Source organism: Betta splendens, chromosome 13, assembly GCF_900634795.4.
Source record: "Betta splendens chromosome 13, fBetSpl5.4, whole genome shotgun sequence".
NCBI lineage: Eukaryota > Metazoa > Chordata > Actinopteri > Anabantiformes > Osphronemidae > Betta > Betta splendens.
This window is the reverse complement of record NC_040893.2, coordinates 16,713,561-16,733,003: the sequence shown is the minus strand read 5'-3', so window position 1 is coordinate 16,733,003 and position 19,443 is coordinate 16,713,561. Positions and strand designations below refer to the sequence as shown.

The following is a 19,443-nucleotide window of genomic DNA, read 5'->3' as shown; positions in this document are numbered from 1 at the left end:
GGGTCTGCCGGGTTCAAATATGCCAACAAAGTCGAGATAACACAGCGTGCAACTAAAAGGCTACACTGTGCTCAACAAAGGGCAAAAACGGAATCGGGGCCGGGATGTGAAAGGACCTGTTGTCCTCTGGAGCAGATGAGGGTTTTCAGTTTGTTGTGGGGAAGAGCTAAATTAAAGCATCATGCGGGTCAGACCTGCCTGGGAGCTGATCCAAAAAATGCCCCTGCGCTATTTTCATAGTTTTATATTTTATGGGTTTGACCTGAAAACGGCAAGAATTGGATTTAAAAGACACCATCAATAAATTGTTGCTGTTGGTGAAATTGCATGATGCAACCTGTGATTACCTGGGGTCCAATACGAATAATATGCACATACGTGTGGATTTTTGCAAACCTTCCCATTGATTGCAGCCCACAGGCCGTCTATTGTCTGCGCCTCCACCACGTTGTCTGAATCTGGGCGCGATAACATCTCAGTGCTGTTTGTGAGGCCTCCGGAGCCGGTGGGACGGAGCACACCTGCATAACAGACAATGGCAAGCGCTCGCATAGCTTCCAGAGGCCTTTGATGTGGCAGTGACCCTTTTCTATCGCACGCATCCTTCTGTGGTTTCAGCACAGCTTTGTGGGGAGCGCCTGCTTTGAGGTGAGTCTCTTGTGAGCTTTCAGGGACATTAAAGTGTTCGGTTGACCAGACTCTGCACAGCAGACGTACACAAAGCAGAGACGTCAGGACCGTCTGATGGATGCACCGGCGCCGTCCACTGTGGTCTGACCCGCTAAGCTCGGGGTCAGGTGTAAAGGAGAGATCAATGAAGGTGACCCAGCAGCGCTGGGGCTGGAGGGGCCTCCTCACAGGATCACAGCCACGTCTAATGTCTCTTTTTTTAGTCTGTGGTGTCAGTTGTCTCCTGAGCGTAAACTAGCTGTGAAATACGACGTCGTAAAAAAACAGTGGGTTTTTGGATGATGAGGAATCTATGAATTATTCAGAGGCAGCTGATGGGAGTATTTCTCCCTCCGTCTCGCGGCTTCCGTAGTGTGCTGATCGTTCTCCTGCTTTTTCTCTATTATTGCTGGATCGCTGCTCTACATGTATCACATTTGTTTGTCCCATCTGTTAATCCCAGTCTCCTCTCTGCCCCCCCCCCCCCGTCCGCATCCTGTTCTCCAACCGGGCGGGCGAATTGATCGCTACTCAGGAAATGAACGAGCTGGATGTGGGAAACACGGCCACGTAACACTCTGACTGCCTGGTGCTAAAGCAGACACCTCGGCCCCCGACAGGCTGCAGCCAAGTCGACTGAGTGGAGCCCTCGACTGGAAAACGCAGACACCCGACAGCTCTGTCATCGCGAGGCTGGAAGCGCGGCATCTGACCCGCTACAGGATCTGTCAGCATCTATTTCACTACGGCTCCTTAACTACGCAGCATCAGCACTCGGCCTCAGAGTAATGACTCTCCTACTGTACATCACAGTGGCTCACTGTGCTTGCCTGAGCGTGATACTATCAGAGCCATTAGGAGCTGAACCAGTGCATCTTTCCTCGGTGCTGACAGACAAGGCCGTACAGCGAGTGTGTAATGAGTAATGATGTATCTGGGGCTCTTAGCCTCGGCGCATCTCATATACACGTTTCACTGCATGCCCTTGGTTTGTGGACATGAAGTTCTGAAACTGCTAATAAAAAATAGAACATATACGATGTCCACATTTCAGGATTGCTTCTGTGCAAGGCTCACTTTTTACAGGACTTTACATGTCTTAGTGGTTGGCTGTGTACACTGAGTCAACTCAGACAAAGGATGCAGATCTGCTTTTGCGTTCCACTCTAAACACCCATTTTACAAGCTTGGTTAGAATCATGTCTGACCTCAAACAAAAGAAAATAAAAAAAGAGAGTGAACTGCACAAGCCTGCGATTTGTTGGCCGCTGCTCACACGCAGAAAATTCATTTTAAACCAGTCGAGTCCATTCTGCCACTTCGAACTGGAGACTGAAACGAGCCAATATTTCCTTGGACCACGTCCAGCTGCACATGTGGGGTTGCAATTTAGGTTGTAGAGGAAATGTGTATTGTATGTGTTTATGAAACAGTTGTGTTTCCAAGTATTTACTGTGTACTCCCGCCAAAGATGAACGTTATTACCAGGCCAGATGTTGAGCTGTTGTACAATATACAAAGATATGACTCCATGGTTTGACCTACGCTGTTCATTTCTTTACCCTAGCAGCCATCCTGTGTGCATAAAATAAAATCCAGTCGTACTAGTCGGCGCACACACAGTCCTGACACAGAGGGGGATACAATCCATGAAAACCTCATTTCCTGAACCTTCCTCCCAGTAATAACTCCAGTAATGAGAATGGAAACAAAATAAGAAGTTATTGGAGAAGACAATGCATCACACACACACACACACACACACACACACACACACACACACACACACACACACACACACACACACACACACACACACACACACTGCTGTTATATTTAGGCATAAAATGCATACGTTTAGCAGACAGGAAGCTGGGTGCACTGTGGAAACGCTGTTACTAATGTCCTAATGGACAAATTATGTGCTTCAAAGAAGCCACCAACACTAACAACAGACATAGTTTATAATGTGTGAAATAAGAACTGGCGGTGATAAGCCTGAATGGAGTCATGAGAGCAATCCATTGGCCACTTCACAGGACAGGAGAGCAGAGCCCGGGCTGAAGAGGCCCTCCACCTTCTCATCTGTCCACTAAAGGAAGCCTGTGTCTGCTGCTTCACGCAGGCATCCTCGTCCACCCACGCCCGGCACAGGCCCATAATGAGCCCGGGGCTAATGCGTAGAACAACACAATTAAAGGCAAAATGGAAAACTCCCCACTCCAGCCCATGCAAGAGAGCACTCACTGCGCCCATGTGTTTGTGTATGCGACGTGAGCTTGACCACTTGTTCATGTGCGGAGTGTGTGTGTGTGTGTGTGTGTGTTTGGTCTCGGAAGAAGAACAGAGTTGACAGCTCCAGCAAAGAGCCCTCTGACCTGTCGCCTGAAGGCCTGGTTGCAGACGGCAGCCATTGCTCCCAGTCTCTCCTCCCGCTGGCACAGGATCCTTGGCCGGTCACCATGAAACACAGAGGCCACAGGCGCATGGAGCCGATCCAGGGTGCCACGCTTGGTTTCAACTCTCTCTTGACAAAAGGGAGAAAAAATGCTTCCCTCCAGAAAATTGTGGACTAAAGGAAACAGAGGAACAGTCCAAGGCACGCTGAACTGTAGTAACACAAATCGAAGTCAGGTTTCCACTCCAGCAGGTCAACCTCAGTGCAGAAATACTTTCACAGAAGCAATATTTGCTTCCAAGCTCACAGTGTGTGAGTCAAATTGCTACACAATGGCATATTTGTTATGGAGCGGATATATTTGTCTTCTTCTGTCTTTCCTCTTTGAGCCAACACAAAAGTCGTTCTTGGTTTCTGCGCTACCGTGTCTGTCCTCGTTTCTATCACAGCTATTATTTGTTGAAATCGGACTCCTGCTATTTTGTTTGATTTCAGTTTCCCTTTCAGCATGACGCTGGCGTTCCCTGCTCCCGTGTCATACAGCACCTCCTGGTGCACAGCAAGCCGAGCCGAGCAGGTCTGTACTAAGTAGCAACCTACACATGCAGCTTTAATAATATCCTCCTTAAAAGACCAGAGCAGTTAATTGACCCAATATTAAAGCTAATTGCTTATTTGGGTTCTTCCTGTTCTGCAGAATTAATGTGGGGAAAAAGTCTTTGACCCATTTCACAGAATAAACCACCAACGAACAACAGCATTGGAGTGTGAGGGTCTGTATCCACAGGGTGTGGTGGGCTACAGATGACATGACCTGTGTTTGCCTGCAGACTGCAGGTTTCACTGATAGAAATCTGTCTGTGGCGGTTCCCACCATAGGCCTCATGCAAACTGCCCTAAATCACCAGGAGATGCCCTAAGACCAGGCCCCCGACCCCCACGGACCACTTTGGAGATTTCTAATTGATGTAATTGTGGCACTTCCGCAGCCTCTGTGCATTTCTGTGTGCGTGACCAGGGATGAAATGCACCCGTCTCATTTTAGCATCCTACTTTTGTTTACTCAGCAGCGTTTGTGGATGCAGTTTGATTGAACCTGCAGAAGAAAATACTATGAAATAGGGCTGTTAGGCTGCCATCATAGTGGAAGGTCAGTCTATTTTCATTGCTATATCTTTGCTTTTTCATCTTTCTGCCCTAACAAACTTCTGCCCTACTATTTAGTGAGTAATGTGTATATGGCCCAGAGAGAGAATTTGATTAGATTTCATCTGCGATCCACGGGGGCAGTGAAACAGAAGAAACAAAGCGGAGCAAGATAGTCAATTTGGTCTTCGAGGTCCAAAGGCAGAAAATTCACAGTTATGGGTAATAAAACAAATGAAGCAGGACTCGCACCGCTGTGGCTGCATGACCTACATCTGTAGGACGAACGCTGATCCTTTTTCTAGGATATGGCCCAAGGACAAGACAAGTCATCTTGGCTCGCAAACATCTGTTATTCACTGTAATCTCCTCATTCACTCGGTTTTCAAGTTCAAGAGGGAGCTTTAGAGTCAGTGAGTGCGCTGCTTTAATTGATGGCAGCAATAGAGTTTGATTCATGTTACATTCTACAAGGAGAACCATGAAGTATCCGATGAGGGCCCGGGCAGGGTTACATTAAAGGCATTCCCGTGAACCCTCAGCACTTCACAGCACAGGATCTCAGCCTCTGTTTCCCCTTCAAGACAGATGCCAAAGTCATTGTTTTTCTGAGCCTGCTTTTCAGAGGGAAAACTTGATCTCACTGGCTGCCAGTGTCACCAGTGCCCCCCTCGTCCTCCCCAGTCATTCAATCCCATCTCTCCTCCTTTCAGGAATGCACTTCAGTCACTCTTTCTTATCCTCCCTCCCTCTTTTCTCTGGACCAGGGTGCCCTAGGCGGTCTGGGGGCAGAGCGTGTCTAGCTGATCTATTCATCCTCTCTGGTGAAATAGGATACAGTGACCACGTCTCTGTCCAGCGGTTTCCATCCCCGCTCTCGTCTGCTAAGTGTCGGAGATCAAGAACTTGTGAAGCGAGGGGCAGGTAATTCGATGGCCGGTTAGTGGACGAGTCAGGAACACAAGTCCGACCAGCACCACAGAGAGATGACACACAATCCTAATGGATGGGTCAGTAGGAACGTGCTGCAGTGGGTTCATGTGGACTGAGCCTCAACAAGCTGGACCGAACTCTGAGCCCGCTCGACCCCAGACTAAGCAGTCCAGTATATTCAGGTTCCAAAACATGACTAACAGACACTGACTGGTGAAACATGTCATAAAGAATCTAAGCAGGAAACACGGACATAAAAGTGTCCACTTCTTTAGTATTTTAACTCTGTGACATGAACAAACCTCTCGCTTCCCATTAATGCACAAAACTGAGGGCAATTACACAAAACGTCCCTCTATTATAAGAGGGAAGATACGTGACGCCCTCGCTGGCGGGACATGACAACCCCTCTGCACCTTACATTAGCATAATATGTGTTTGTCACGTGAGACACAATTTGTCTGGAAAATCTTTCTCCCCACAGGTTCATTATTGAGAGCGGGTCCATTAAAAACAACTGAATTACCATCACAATAGCCTCACCATAAGGTACAGAGCTGGCAGTTTTTGAAAGAGTAATTGGATCCATTAACGCAGAAAAAAACGAGAGACTGTATGATGCATGTTCTTTTGTGTGCAATGTCTGTGGATATTTGAGCAAATGCCAGAACACGTCCGCTCCTCTCCACTTTTCTGCTGCTGCAGCAGAACAATGGCTAGATTGGGACCAATTAAGATAAAGTTTTAATAATTTAATTAGTACTTTATAGGCAGAAAAGAATTTTAATGACAAATCTTCACAAAAGCCGAGCTGAGCAGACACTCGTGTTTCTCTGGCAGTCGTATGAATGTCCCTGGCAGGAGTGACTGCCATTTCGAAATCTGCCATTTAAAAACCTAGTTTTGACATTTCTGCATTTTCTAGTGGAGACACAGCGGCCGCCGCTTTGTCGCTAACGTGCTAATCCAGCTTCTGGAAAAACAAGTGAAACCACAGCAGCACAGCCGGCTGATCCATTAGCAGACTGATCACCTGTGTAGCAGCTCAGTGATATGAATCCATTTACAGTTTAGCCTCTTTCACGTTGCTGCACCTGCAGCTCCGGACAGTTCATCTAGTTAATGTTAACAAGCAGAACAGGAGCTGTGCTCTGTGATAAATCAGAGAAAAGCTCCTCCAAACAGCCCTTCCCTTATGATGAATGAACGGACCTCAAAGAGTCCTTGAGGCATGGGGGTTCCAAGGAAATGCCACAGTCCAATCCATCTCAATTGTGTTCAGTGTCCCGCGATTTCTATGGATCCACGCAGGAATGTGTGTGTCCTAAAGAAATGAATGCTGTACAGCCATTACCTGTCTGAAATAGTGGCGCAATTATGACAGTCACCTTCAGCATGAAGCCTGGTAAAAGTCCATGTAATTGATTATCTGCATTTCTGGACCTTGTTCATATTTTCCTTCCAATTTCCTGCCACTAGCTACTGTATACTGTTTAATTCCATGCAAATAATGCAGATATTAAATCCGCCTGTAGACACAAAGACAACACTCGTGTTGAGAGGCAAAGGTGCAAAGACTATGATTTTGCCAAAGGGCAAAACAATCCAACAATAGCTCCTGAAGAACCATTTGAAACACGAGCGTGAGGGGAGGTGATGAATTTCCAAATATCTTAAACTGTATAATCACTCAGCTCCCAGCGTCGCCCTCCTCCCTGCCGTCATTAACCATCCTGACTCTTTTATTTTCTCATTCTATTCTGTGTTCCTCTGTTGAAAGACTTCCCTCTCTGCTTCCGATTGACTCCTCCATTAGGCCCAAGGTCACGGGGGTGGGCGCAAGGACGGTGCTTTGTGTGAAGCCTTCGCTGACATTTAATACAGAAATATATGACATGGGTGTCGGGACGCAGACAGATGACAAATCAGTCAGGATTGCACAGGGGAATGTGTTTTACTACTGAAGTGAGAATGAACGCTAAGAGGTTCATCTCTCATTAGACAAACATAATAGTTTGTTGAGATAGAGTGAACCCAACAGAAAAGCAGCGTCCAAACCTTTATCTGCCTCCAGGTTTTGGACCTCACCTCCTCTACTGGGCTTCTGCTACGAGCCTTCAGTTCTGAGTAACTAGGTGGGGGTGAGGGTTCTGCGTCCAGCGTCTCCTATTTGTGTTTTGCTGATGACCTTCGTCTCTCAAAGACAAAAACACCAGCACTCACTCGTCCTCCCTCTTCCCTTCCGCTCGTCCATTCCTCCCTTCATCGCCGGCTGCCTGGTAGCTATGCATATCCTCTGATAATGTTACGAGGCTTTTCCATGCACAGGGTTGCCTTACTGCGAGGAGGGGGTGGGGGGATGACAAGTCGGAGTGCTCACAGATGGCCTGCATCCGTGGCGGTTTTGGAGTAAATACAAATGTTGAGATATTATTCTCTGGGCCCTGCTTCTTTTCTTAGATGGACTCCAGGGACTGTCTGAACTCCCACTCAGAGAGCTCAGATGTGAGTGCAGTTGCCTTGCCTGCTGGCTGCGCGGAGCAGTCATACTGTGCAGGCAGCGTGTCAGGGAGGCGAGCACCTTTCGCAGAAGAACAAAATCTCCAGAACGTGCATATGGGAAGAGAGAGGTGGAGCAAGCAGTCACGCGGCGGTGGGTCCCACACAAGCGTGGCTGGTGAGTGGGTCTGGCACACGGCTGACTGCGAGGCCACCTCCCCTGTCTCTCCTGACTGTTGTTTTGCATTCTTCATAATTAGAAGCACCCAAGCATGCCAGGCATTCCTAATAGAGGTGTTTTACACAAGCGGCTGACACCATCACTCAACCTGAAGCCAATGGTCCCTTTCCAAAGGTCAACAACGCGGCCTTCTCCTCCTTCTAAAAACTGGGGGGCCCACTGCCAATCTGACAAAGACGCCCCCCTCATTCTTTTGTTTCCTCCCTCCTGCTCTACCTCTGTAAAGCCTGACAACCAACACCTGGGCTCTGCAGAAGTGAAGCCAAGGCTCCCTATAGTGACGGACACTCCCTATACCAATGAAGACGGATGCTAAGCATGAATTATTAAGGGGCAGGGCAGAGTGGAATATTTTGATATTGAACCCCTCATGAATAATTCCAGCAGGGCTTGCCCAAAATGAATGACCTTGTTCTCAGTGTGCTGCAGAAGGAGATCCTGGGCTTAGTCTCGAGGGGGTTGTGTATTAGAAGGAGATGTTGGATGCAATATACTGTGGAGGAAAATCCATCTCCCGCTGATATTTGGTATTGTGAGGCGAGAAAAGTCTGAGCTGCGATATGTTTGGACAGTGCTGGATTGTATATTCCTTTTGATCCTGTGGTCAAAGACGGGCCCGTGGAGAGACTCACAGCGAGGATGAGGAGTGCGTGGAATGCAGAGGGGGCTGCAGAGCGCCGGTGATTGGGATGCAAGCTTTGGGCTCGCTTGTCCAATTATCTTGCAGGCAGGGAGCGAGGGGAGCCGGCCAATTAAAGGAGAGGAGGAGAGGAGAGACCTCTGCCACAGGCGTAGTGTATACCGCCACGGAAAGACAGACAGACAGACAGACAGACAGAGAGAGAGAGAGAGAGACAGACAGACAGACAGACAGACAGAGAGAGAGACAGAGAGACAGACAGACAGACAGACAGAGAGAGAGACAGACCAACAGAGAGAGAGAGAGAGAGAGAGAGAGACAGACAGACAGAGAGAGAGAGAGAGAGAGAGAGAGAGAGAGAGAGAGAGAGAGAGAGAGAGAGAGACAGACAGACAGACAGACAGACAGACAGAGAGACAGACAGACAGAGAGACAGACAGACAGACAGAGAGAGAGAGAGACAGAGAGAGACAGACAGACAGAGAGAGAGACAGACAGACAGAGAGAGACAGACAGACAGACAGACAGACAGACAGAGAGACAGACAGACAGACAGACAGACAGACAGACAGACAGACAGACAGAGAGAGAGAGAGAGATTTTTAAACACTAAGGGAGCAGTGTTGCATGATCCCAGTGCTGCCTCAGTTTATCATGTAGTCCTGCTAAATACGCTAAATATTTTATTATAGACTAGTTCATAGAGAATCACTCTTACTTTTCCATTGTGTGAGTGAATCTAGATGAAAATATACTGTATCTGTTGTTACTTTTGTGAAATATTTCTAAACTTTATCTTGCAGGTTGCCTCTGTTAAATGAATACAGCATTTTGTAAGGTGAGCACTGGAATATAAATGTAATTAGCATTTAATCCACTATCTGTTGACAGTGAGAAAAAACGGTGATCATAACCTCAGAGGCCCTGCAGCCAGCCGAATCCCTGCTTGAATAATACAAACGGGGTTATTACTTAATAAATAATGTCATGTGTCCACATCTACAAAGAGTTGCAGAGCTGCTGTCAGTGTTCATGAGGTTTACTATAATTTACCGTGAGGCTCACTGTAATTACTATGTCTCCTGGAGAAACTTGTCATAGCGGCTGGAGATTAAACCCAGAGGTAAACAAAGAAGAAGACAAAGTCTGCGTTTTAGCCATAAAACAATGCCATTCTCTTTTTCTTAGGCTATTTAATTCCCTGTCAAAACAAAGCAGAGATAAATCTGGAGCAAGGATAAATAGAACAATTAGGAATCATCCATTCACACTTTGTAATTAAGGAGGTCGATGACTTATCGACTTTCAGAATGAAGCTCGTTATTCGGGCTAACAGTAGTTAAACTTCTTGAAGGTCTTCCAGTTTGAGGTGATTCGATTTGTTTTGCTGCAAACAAACTGTTTCACGCTGAATATGATGCACAAGAGTTTGAGTACGATAACCGTACACAAATGCGTGGCAGAAATCACCTACAGTAAACACTGCAACAGCACCAGCACCTCAGACCCTGTGAAACCTCATTCCAGTAAACAGCATTGATAATTGTGGGAACCCAGAAAATTTGACAACTTTCCTCTCTCATTTCTGCCTTGACAGCACAGAGCGATTGCTCACTCGCTTCAGGAATGTCTGGTGACTTCTCAATGTCTCATTTAACCCTGAGCAAATTGTGGGGTTTTGAGCTAAACAGCACTGCGCTCCGCGGCCAAGTCAAGTCCAAACAGCGGATTCTGTTGTTTCAGACCAACTGTATAATTTCTGACACCACAGGAATGGAGCCACCGCGCTAAACTGAGACAATGCTCACATGCCGTGAAACGAAGAGTGAGGCCATTCTGCAGCCCGACGCTCCAGCGTCACACGCTGCCTGAGCCAGGAATGCTTCTGACCGCAACTTGTTGTCTGGGCACCTGCATGGCAGATTATCATCTGCTCCCAAGACGGGGGGACATGCCCAATCATCATCAAAGCAGCAGCCTCCATTTACGTCTAGAAGGAATGCTCCTCTATGATGCAGAGAAACCTTTAGAGGCGGCAAACAGGATATTAAAGACTTCAGTCCTCCACTCTGGCTCCCAGTACAAAGGCTCTTGCAAGTCAGTAATTAGCCACAGGTCTACTTCACACGCTTGCCTTGACCTCTGACCTTTTTTACTCACCACTACTTCCTGTGAGCATATTTAGGGTGCCGTTGTAAATGGCCTTTTGATCAAGGGGCAGCACAGATGTTTAATACATGCAAAGCCATTAGTACTTCTTTGTGCTTTAATACATCATAATTTGGAGTTAAGCAGAAAAAGGTCAAGAGGTCAGCCCAGCCTGACCTGGGAGGGCCCCGGGTGCTTGATCAGTGGTCAGTTCAACGAGCCTCTTCAAGGAGAGGCACAGTGCGCCATCTGTAGCGAGGGGCTGCTCGGTGATGTGCAATTTACCTCACCTCAGAACAGAGATTAGAAGTAAATGGGAAAAAGGACAGGGTCATCAGTCTTCAAGCCCTCAAGCTCATCCCTCCTTCTCACAGTCACCTCCATAACTGCTTGTGTAATTATGCTGAATAGAAATAATAAGAAGCATAGGAACAAATGAAACTGCTTGTCTCCAGTTCCTCTCAGTTTCCACACAAGTACAAAAAAGAACACGTTCACATGTGCTGGGGGGAAAATGCACAAATAAAAAACAACTTTGCTTTTTCTCTCCTGCACTTTATTCTATGTCCATCTGCCTTCAACAATCAATCACAACTATGTAAACTAATCTGCATTTTATGGCTTCTGAAGCCTCATAAATAAATGTTTTCCACAGGAACTGCTACAGCATGTGATATATTTATGAAGCAGAGCATATTGTAATATAATTTGCAAATAATTATCCTTTTCCATTTAAGGTCAACCAAATTTCAGAGTTGACTTGTTCGAGGCACACAAATGTAAATCATCTGTGGAGCAGCAGTTTGTTCAACGTGCTGATGTGGATACAAAATTAAGACATCAATAAAAATTAGTACAGAGTCTGAAAGCACATTAAGAACTATGCTTTTAATAATCAATCTATTCCTTCACTGTGGCAAAGTAGCCATTGCTCTTTCAGCTATTACAAAGCTGACTGGAGCCTTCACTCAGAGTCATTCATCATTAAATGCAGTGATTTATGCAGAACTAAATAGCTCTGATAATTACAATCCATTCCCCTGCACTCAACACCAGAAAACAAGATGTGAAGCGGCCACAGAGTGGAGGGGCAGCATGTGGACAGATGAAGAGGCAGGCCTTTTACAGCCCGGCATCCGTCATGTGTGTCCTCTGGCCTAAAGAAGACCTCAGACTGTGAAACCTCCTGATTATAATCTCTGGGTGACCCTAATCAATGAAGGCCCCTCGATTTGCCAGATCAATGGAGGACAACGGTGGGTGACAGGGATTTATCATGCCAGAGACACATTTTGGGGGTTGTGCGTGTTACATAATCAAAATGTACATTTACACAGTATAATAAGAGAACTATGGCTCCCGCGTCGCCAGTCAACCCACTGAGGAGAGGAAACCAGTGGTGACGGCCAGTCACACGCCAGGAACTGCAGTAGAAAAGCACAGGCACACAGAGAAGCACGCGATGTGTCTGTTCCAGCACGTTTATAGTTCATGGGTGAATGTGTCTGGCATCCTAACACAAATATCCAGTTAGAAACATTGTTAAGTCGGGAAGAATAAGCAGAATGATTGTTTAGAGTTGAATCAATAGGCAGCAGGCGATGGAGGCAGCAGTGTCCATAAAAGGCTGGAAGCGACGAGAGCAGAGAATGTAGGTTAGTAATCCTTTCAAATTAAAGGCATAAAAGAGATTATGTCCAGCAAAGCTCTCACTTCTAGGCCACTATCCTGCTCCTTCCTCCTTCGCCTTGTGTACTTCAACTATTGTTTTTATCCGACTTAAGTTTCTAAAGCCGTACAAGGAGACAGTATAGATATGTTGGAAAAATTCATGCAGGCTTTAAACACACAACCGCATGTGCAGACACACACACATGCATGCACCGAGCCATATGTGCAACGCTTGAAGTCACACATTATGCACACTCACCCGACGCCACCATGAATTCACTGTAATTAGCATAATCAACTGTGTGGAAAACGCTGCTGGAACGACATCGCTGATGATTTACCAAGAGACACAGCCCATGGAGTATGTGTAAACACCACCTAGATGCACTTAGCTCCCCTTTAACACCTGTTTAAATACAGCACAGCATCCAAATAGCTGTTTACGTCCGTGCGGAACGCCGCTGACTGTGCTTTTAAACCAGCACGCCTCATCCAGCGCATGCATTTGTTTAACACACATCCATTGTGAGCGGGCTTCAAAGGCCACCAGCTATTTAGGAGGGTGGAACAAAGCTCCGCCCTACACCGACTTGATTATTTGGTCATTTACACTCTTTACTTTATGACAACCCGCTTGTAGTAAATCTAACACAACTGGTCTCTTAAGCTGTGAAGGTAGAAACACTTCATCCAAGTTATTAGTACTAGTCATTAATCACACACTCGCTCCATCTGGCTGATCGGGCGCAGGCGGAGCACATCTGCATTGTGTGTGGACCACATGTGTGTGAGCGAGCGAACGCTGATCCCGGAGAACAGTGCTCAGAGACAGGAGAACGCTAACCATGCTAACGCGAAGCCCAGCGGCAGATAACCTAACAGGACCCAACAGGAGAGCAGGGGGAGGGAAGCTCAGAGAGCAAAACGCAGCGTGAACCCACCTCCGCGCCAGGTAATGACAGAGCAGAGCCATAAAATGAGTAGGTGTGGAGAAGCATGCAGAAAGACGAGCGCATTAAACAGCCAGCGAGGAGGAGACACCAACGTTTTCATCTCGAGGGGAAGAAGTTCGACGTGGAGTGGAATATCATCAAATGTCTGCTACTTTTTCCGTTTCAACCTAATTATCACCACACATCTGTCAGAGAATGCCTCAAAGATGTATTTTGTCAGAGAAAATACATAAAAGATGAAAAGTGTGGTGTGTAAAGGAAATATTCACTTTGAGGAGAATGCATTTACTGTATAGTTGTTGAAGTCTCTCTCTCTCTCTCTCTCTCCTGGATTTTTATTGCTTTTCTTCATGACTGGTGAGAGCTGCAGACCTTCTAGTATCTCCCAAATTTCTCTTGACAGAACGGAAGCGATGAGAGAAGCTACATCCCAAAAGAAATATAGGATGTGAATGTTTAAAACCTCGAAGCATTTGAAGAAAACCACTGCTTGAGATTCTGGTATCCAGGGGGCGAGTGATGCTGGTAGCCGTGCAGAAATCATACATAAAAGCCCTTTTCACGTCAAAGGCATCACTTCTGACGAGAGCACAGGGCTTAATAGAGGCCTAACCGTCATCTAGTGTGATAATCTCTGTCTGTCTCTGCCTTTTTGAAGCGTTGAGCAGGAAGATTGTAAGGAGAGGTTTAATCAGATGTCTTGATACCACTTGACTGTGGGACTGTTTGGTTGACCGTCAGCTGATAGTCTATATCTATTTTACTGATATTCAGAAGAATTCCCTGCAAACCCAAACGAACCAGTCTCATTCTGAACGGAGACACAACTGGCACTCTCATACACAACCTGTTGGTGCAATGGAGAGAAATGGCCGAACACACCAGTGGTGCGTCTCTTCCAGCCGCAGCGCGCCGTGTGCAGCTCGCCAACAATGACAGGGACGCCTCGCCTATCTCTCTTTCTAGGATAATTTGCCATGGCCGACATGGTGGAACCCAGATAAGCCTGGTCGAGCTGAAGAGATAAATGTGACAGCGTTTGCAGGGCACCAGCGCTATCATACAGTGAGTTTATTTGCGGGACAGCCTGGCGTGAAAGTGAGGATATGGCCCAGTGATCTCCCTGGTTCCAGGCCACAGGTTTGGCCATTACATTGAGTTTCATTATGGCGTCATCTGACATGCTCCAATGTGCAGGGGACCACAACAAATATCAGCACCCTCACAGGTGATGGAGGCAGAACGCTCGAGTGTTGTGGAATATTTAACACCAAGAGTCTTGACATCACACCAGGGAGCAGGGAAAAGGCTGTGACCAGGGGGGGCCGATTATTTATTAGGAACTGGGATCTTTACCTGCAAATAGTGATTGAGGATCTTTCAACACTCCTTGTTTCATCTAGAAGTGTGTGTGTGTGTGTGTGTGTGTGTGTGTGTGTGTGTGTGTGTGTGTGTGTGTGTGTGTGTGTGTGTGTGTGTGTGTGTGGTAGGGGGTGAATGAGATAAATACACAAGAAGGGGGGAGCGGTTGCACACACAGCCCATCAGACTTTGAGCTATGGTGATGAAGTGTGGCAAACAGACCCTATTAACACAGAGTGAAGCTATGAGGCCCCTCCTCGTCCCGTCTCCACCTAAACACAACTAAACAAACAGGGTGACCCCGCTTTAACCCTGGTAGCGTCCATCCATCACCCAGACACCGGCGCGGCACACACTCACGTCTCTGCAGTCACGACGTTGGGCCTCACCCTGTGGAGCCACTCATGCTGCTTTACTGCATTAGCTGCAAGTCTCACACAGACACGCACAATTCACACAGGCAGAGTTCCCATGCGGGTGCACGTGACTTTTACAGTTCTCGGGTAGAGGCAGCATCCAGTGGCTCATCTTTAACATCAGGCATTTTAAGCTTAATAGTTGGAATATACATATAAGTTAAATTCATAACTGAGTTAATGCTGCCTCACTCTGTCTCTGCCTGTTATTATTTCCAACCTATGGATCAAGTAAGAGGGTTAAATGGCACTTCCGTTTCTAAGACCTTGGCAGACAGATAGAAGATAAGGCCTAGACTGTCAGACGTGGTCTGTAATGCAGAGGAAATCTCCATCATTTGTCTCAGGCCCTGCCTGCAGATATGTGTCCAAGCTCAAGTCTCCCTCCCTATCTCTGTCTTTACTCTCTTACCAGTTTAAAGTTCACGCAGAGGTGAGGGTTCCTGCCTCCCCTCCTGCCCCGGTGACCCTTTGCTCCCTAAGTGTCTCGGTACAACTGACCTCCCCCGAGGGATTGACCTCTATTCCAAAAAAATGCACACGCAGCGCATTGCTTTTATGTGCTCCGCAGGTGTTGTAACAAAACAGGAGAGAGACCTGGGCTTCGACGCTGTTCCTTCTGCAAGAATAGAAATAGAGGAGGCCCACTTTGCTCATAGTCCTTAAAGTGGAAAACGCTTCAGTGCCAAAGTCAGGTACGAGTCATGTTCTATTGTTCACAAATGGAATGAGACTATGTTGTGGCACATTGAGCAGTAATGTGCCAAAAACTGTCAGCGGAGGTAATTATTGTAATGTGATCTTGAAATGTGCTCCAAGTAAAGAGAAGCTGGAGTGAGTGCCTGGTGGGAGGGCGTTTCAGGGCAGGGGGCACTGGGCCTGAGATGACCTGGTGATGCGGGGAGCTATCAGTCAAAATGCCAAACATTTCACTACTGTGCCTGTGGACCAATCCACGCGATGACGGAGGTCTCGCAGCCGGGCACGCCGTCCCAGGTCACGGCGTGAATTCCCAGTCGAGCTCACCTGCACATGGCCGCGGTTACGTGCGTGGTGTCAAATGAGCCCAATCAATTTGCGTCCCCGATAATCAATAGCAGACCTTATAAAGTTTGCTCCTTCATGGAAATGCGATGCATAAATCTGGGTACCTCTGACCCAGCACCCCCCCCCCCATCGGCGCCCCGGCAGGACCCGGGGCCGTGCGATGGTAATGAGAGGGCACAGCCTGGGTCCACCCATGGAGCAGGAGCACGGGGGCAGGGAGGCAGAGGGCCCAGGCAAAGGCAGGCTTGGGGTGCATACGAAACACGCATCAATTACAAATTCCACTGCCAGCAATCTTTGTGGGCGCCATCACAGCTAATCAAATTGTCCTGTGATCAAAAATCCTGCTGTGCAGAGAAAATCTGGAGGGAGATTTCTGCATATCTTAAATGTGCTGTCAGAGCTAACACATCTTAACTGCTCCTGCCACGTTCGCGGGGGAGGCTGATAGATGGAGGGGAGATCTTTCTATCACTTTGGCCAAGGAGAAATTAAAAAAACCCCAAAACAGCTCCTTGGAATATTGTAGAACAACAATTACAATGTACTGTACCATGTGCCACATACTGTAGATGTTTGAGATTGAAAGAAAGGGGGAACTGGGTTGTGTGGTTCATTCCCCCGCAGGACTGTGGGTTAAGTGACAGCTTGGGCCCATCACTAAGATGAATGGCTCCGTCCTACACAAGGCCTTTTAATTAGCTCCACAAGCTGCCGTTTATAAAGAGCACATACACACACAGAAACTCACCCGGACACATGTGGTGAATTTATGCAAACATAAATAGATCCGATTTTTGGTTGTGGAGAAGATGCTGGAGTTGCTGAATGTTGTTGGTAAATATAGATATGTGGCCACATTACAAGCCCACATTTGTCCATAAGAAGCTAAATAAATTTGGGCGGTTCTGCTCATTTCTTCTGGATCAGATCCATCTGTCATCCTATTAGCGACGAAGACCAGGATGGCACAGGTAGCGGCTGTGGATTAGAGAGGCCACTGGAGGTCCAGCCCAGAACAGGAAGCAGGAGGCGACACTCCCCCTCTGGCTCCGGTTCATTAGCTCCCTTTTCCCCTTCTCCTCCTCCTCCCAATCTTCCTCCACACATGGGTGGGAACGGAGAAACCCATCCACCATTAACGTGGGGGTGGCGCTATAACCGGGCCTGGAGAGGCCACATTGAACCACCAGCTCTGCTCCAATTACAGAGTGACTGATACCAGATGATGAAGCTTGCGGCATCTCACATTAACATCCACCATAGCCGCAGCATCTGGCCAGATAAAGGGCTATGGAGGCACACTGAGCCCCACACACATCCAGCACCATCCAATTAGTGGGGTTGCCAGCTATCCAGCATCACGATGGTGGGTTGGAAAATGAAGGCTGTCTGAGTTTGACTCTGTCAAACCTGAGCCGCCGAGCAAAAAAGTGGTAATTGTGCTACACGCTCTCATTAGCGGAAGGTCCTCCGCTGGGCTGTGGCTATGCTATATGTGTGCGTTTGTGTGTGAGACAAGGAGAAATGGGCAGAGTCTCACACAGAGAAAGAAAAAGAGGAACAGAGAGGAGGAGACATGATTCCTTTGATTTGATACAACCAAGGACGGTCAGTGAAGTGCACATAATGACTTGATCTTTCAAGCTCTTCCTCTGGAATGTTCCCCTTCTTCGTCTACTCTTTCAACCACTCAGACACACACCAACACACACACAGACAATTAAAGCAGTAAAGGCTCTTACAGTACATCTGTCACACTGCTGGTGCAAACAACGAAGCTGCTCTGGAGCCCTGACTCAAGGTTTGTTTATAGCACATTGTTTTTCTCTGCCCTGTCTTTCGCTCCTCGATTTCAATTTACTCAGATACACACTAACACAAAGGAGGGCAGTGTGTCAACGCCCACAGGCCTTTGAAGTGCAAACTGAATGTTAGTTTAGATATCTGAGAGCAGCCTCGGAGCGAGTGCACTTTCCTCTGTGATTGCTCCACAGCCGCTCACTGCACACGTTTGGCAGGATACAGGACTTATTAACAACCCACTACTTACTGCTTAATTTGACCCTAAGTCGACCCAAGCTGCAGCATTCCTGCAGATGCAAAGATCCGACCTGATGAGAAACAACACAGTCTCTATTGAACACCTTGGAGAAATGTGTGTTTCTATCATTTCCTCACCTGCTTCGCATGGAAATATCAGCTCTACTTTAACCACTGACACCCTTATAAATCTGTCAGGTGCACTGTGAGTGACTGCATTCCAATCACTCAAACCTGACATCCTCTGTTCACATGGAAAACGGTCATAGCTGCTGGGCAAGTCAAACAGATTTTATTTCACTGATATCTAGTAACGGTGCGTTTTTCTTCCTCCTGCGCCGGCTGTAACAGAACACCCCGCGTTCCCCTCGGCCTCAGGAGAAATCTTCTGCCTAGCAAGGCTAGACGTCGACGGCGAGAACCCTGACTGGCTGCGGCGGGAGGGAGGTCTGTGGGGAGGGGGATCATCAGCAGTCCATTGGAGAGGGAAAAAAGGATGGATAGATAGATGGGAGGAGTGAGGGGCTGGGAAAGGGGGGAATCAATAAGCTGGCCAAGTGAATCCCTGCTCTGCTACGAGTTGGCCCGAATTTCCCTTTTCTGCTTTTCGCAAAGGGATGGTTCACAGCACTCCAATCACAGAACCACTCAGAGAAGGATACCTAGAGACGGATATTACAGAGCATCTTGGGAAGACAAAGAATGCAATCATACCCCCACTAGACGTGGACAACTTTTCTTAGTTTGAAGCAAACAGCTGGCCAAAACTTATTATTACGAGCGTTTAGTGCTACAGTAGATATATGGGCTGCACACACCAAAAACTTTATTAAAAAGAGCCGTGGGGTACGTCTTCCAACACATCCATACACAGTATTCTCCAAGGTGCGATCTATTCTTTCCATTAAACACAGGCTTGATTTTGTTTTGTTTCCTGACGCTAGCATTCCTTGCTAGGATCTGCTAGTATGCATCAAATCTTTCTTTGTCCCGCTTGTCAGCATGTGGACTCCTTGGGGATGGTGGTAAAAAAACAGCACCCCTTGACCCTGAAGTGCTCCGACACCTCTCAACAAGTTGAGAAGAAAGACATCGTCTTCTCCAACTGAAGATGTTATTCTGCGCTGGAACCTGGAGGCAAAATGTAACGCAGCAATACTTGTATGTGTGACACATTCTAGACAGTAATCCCACTTGTTAGTGGGGCGTTCAAAGGGCATCTGTGTTACCAGTGTCATTAAGAGAGAATGCATTACTCAACTTGGCATTAAAACACT

At 47.3% G+C, this 19,443-nt stretch overlaps 1 protein-coding gene across 11 annotated transcripts in view; it reads right to left on the bottom strand.

Moving 5' to 3' along the window:
- robo1 (roundabout, axon guidance receptor, homolog 1 (Drosophila)) overlaps positions 1-19,443 on the bottom strand; it is a 172,667-nt gene that overhangs the window by 46,460 nt on the left and 106,764 nt on the right. The window contains exon 1 of one of the 11 annotated variants that reach the window (XM_055513890.1): positions 3,048-3,063. The exons of the other annotated variants lie outside the window; for them this stretch is intronic. The gene's annotated coding sequence lies outside the window, so the exon portion shown is untranslated. Of the gene's footprint in view, positions 1-3,047; positions 3,064-19,443 lie in introns of those variants that run through there. 11 annotated transcript variants of the gene reach the window in all.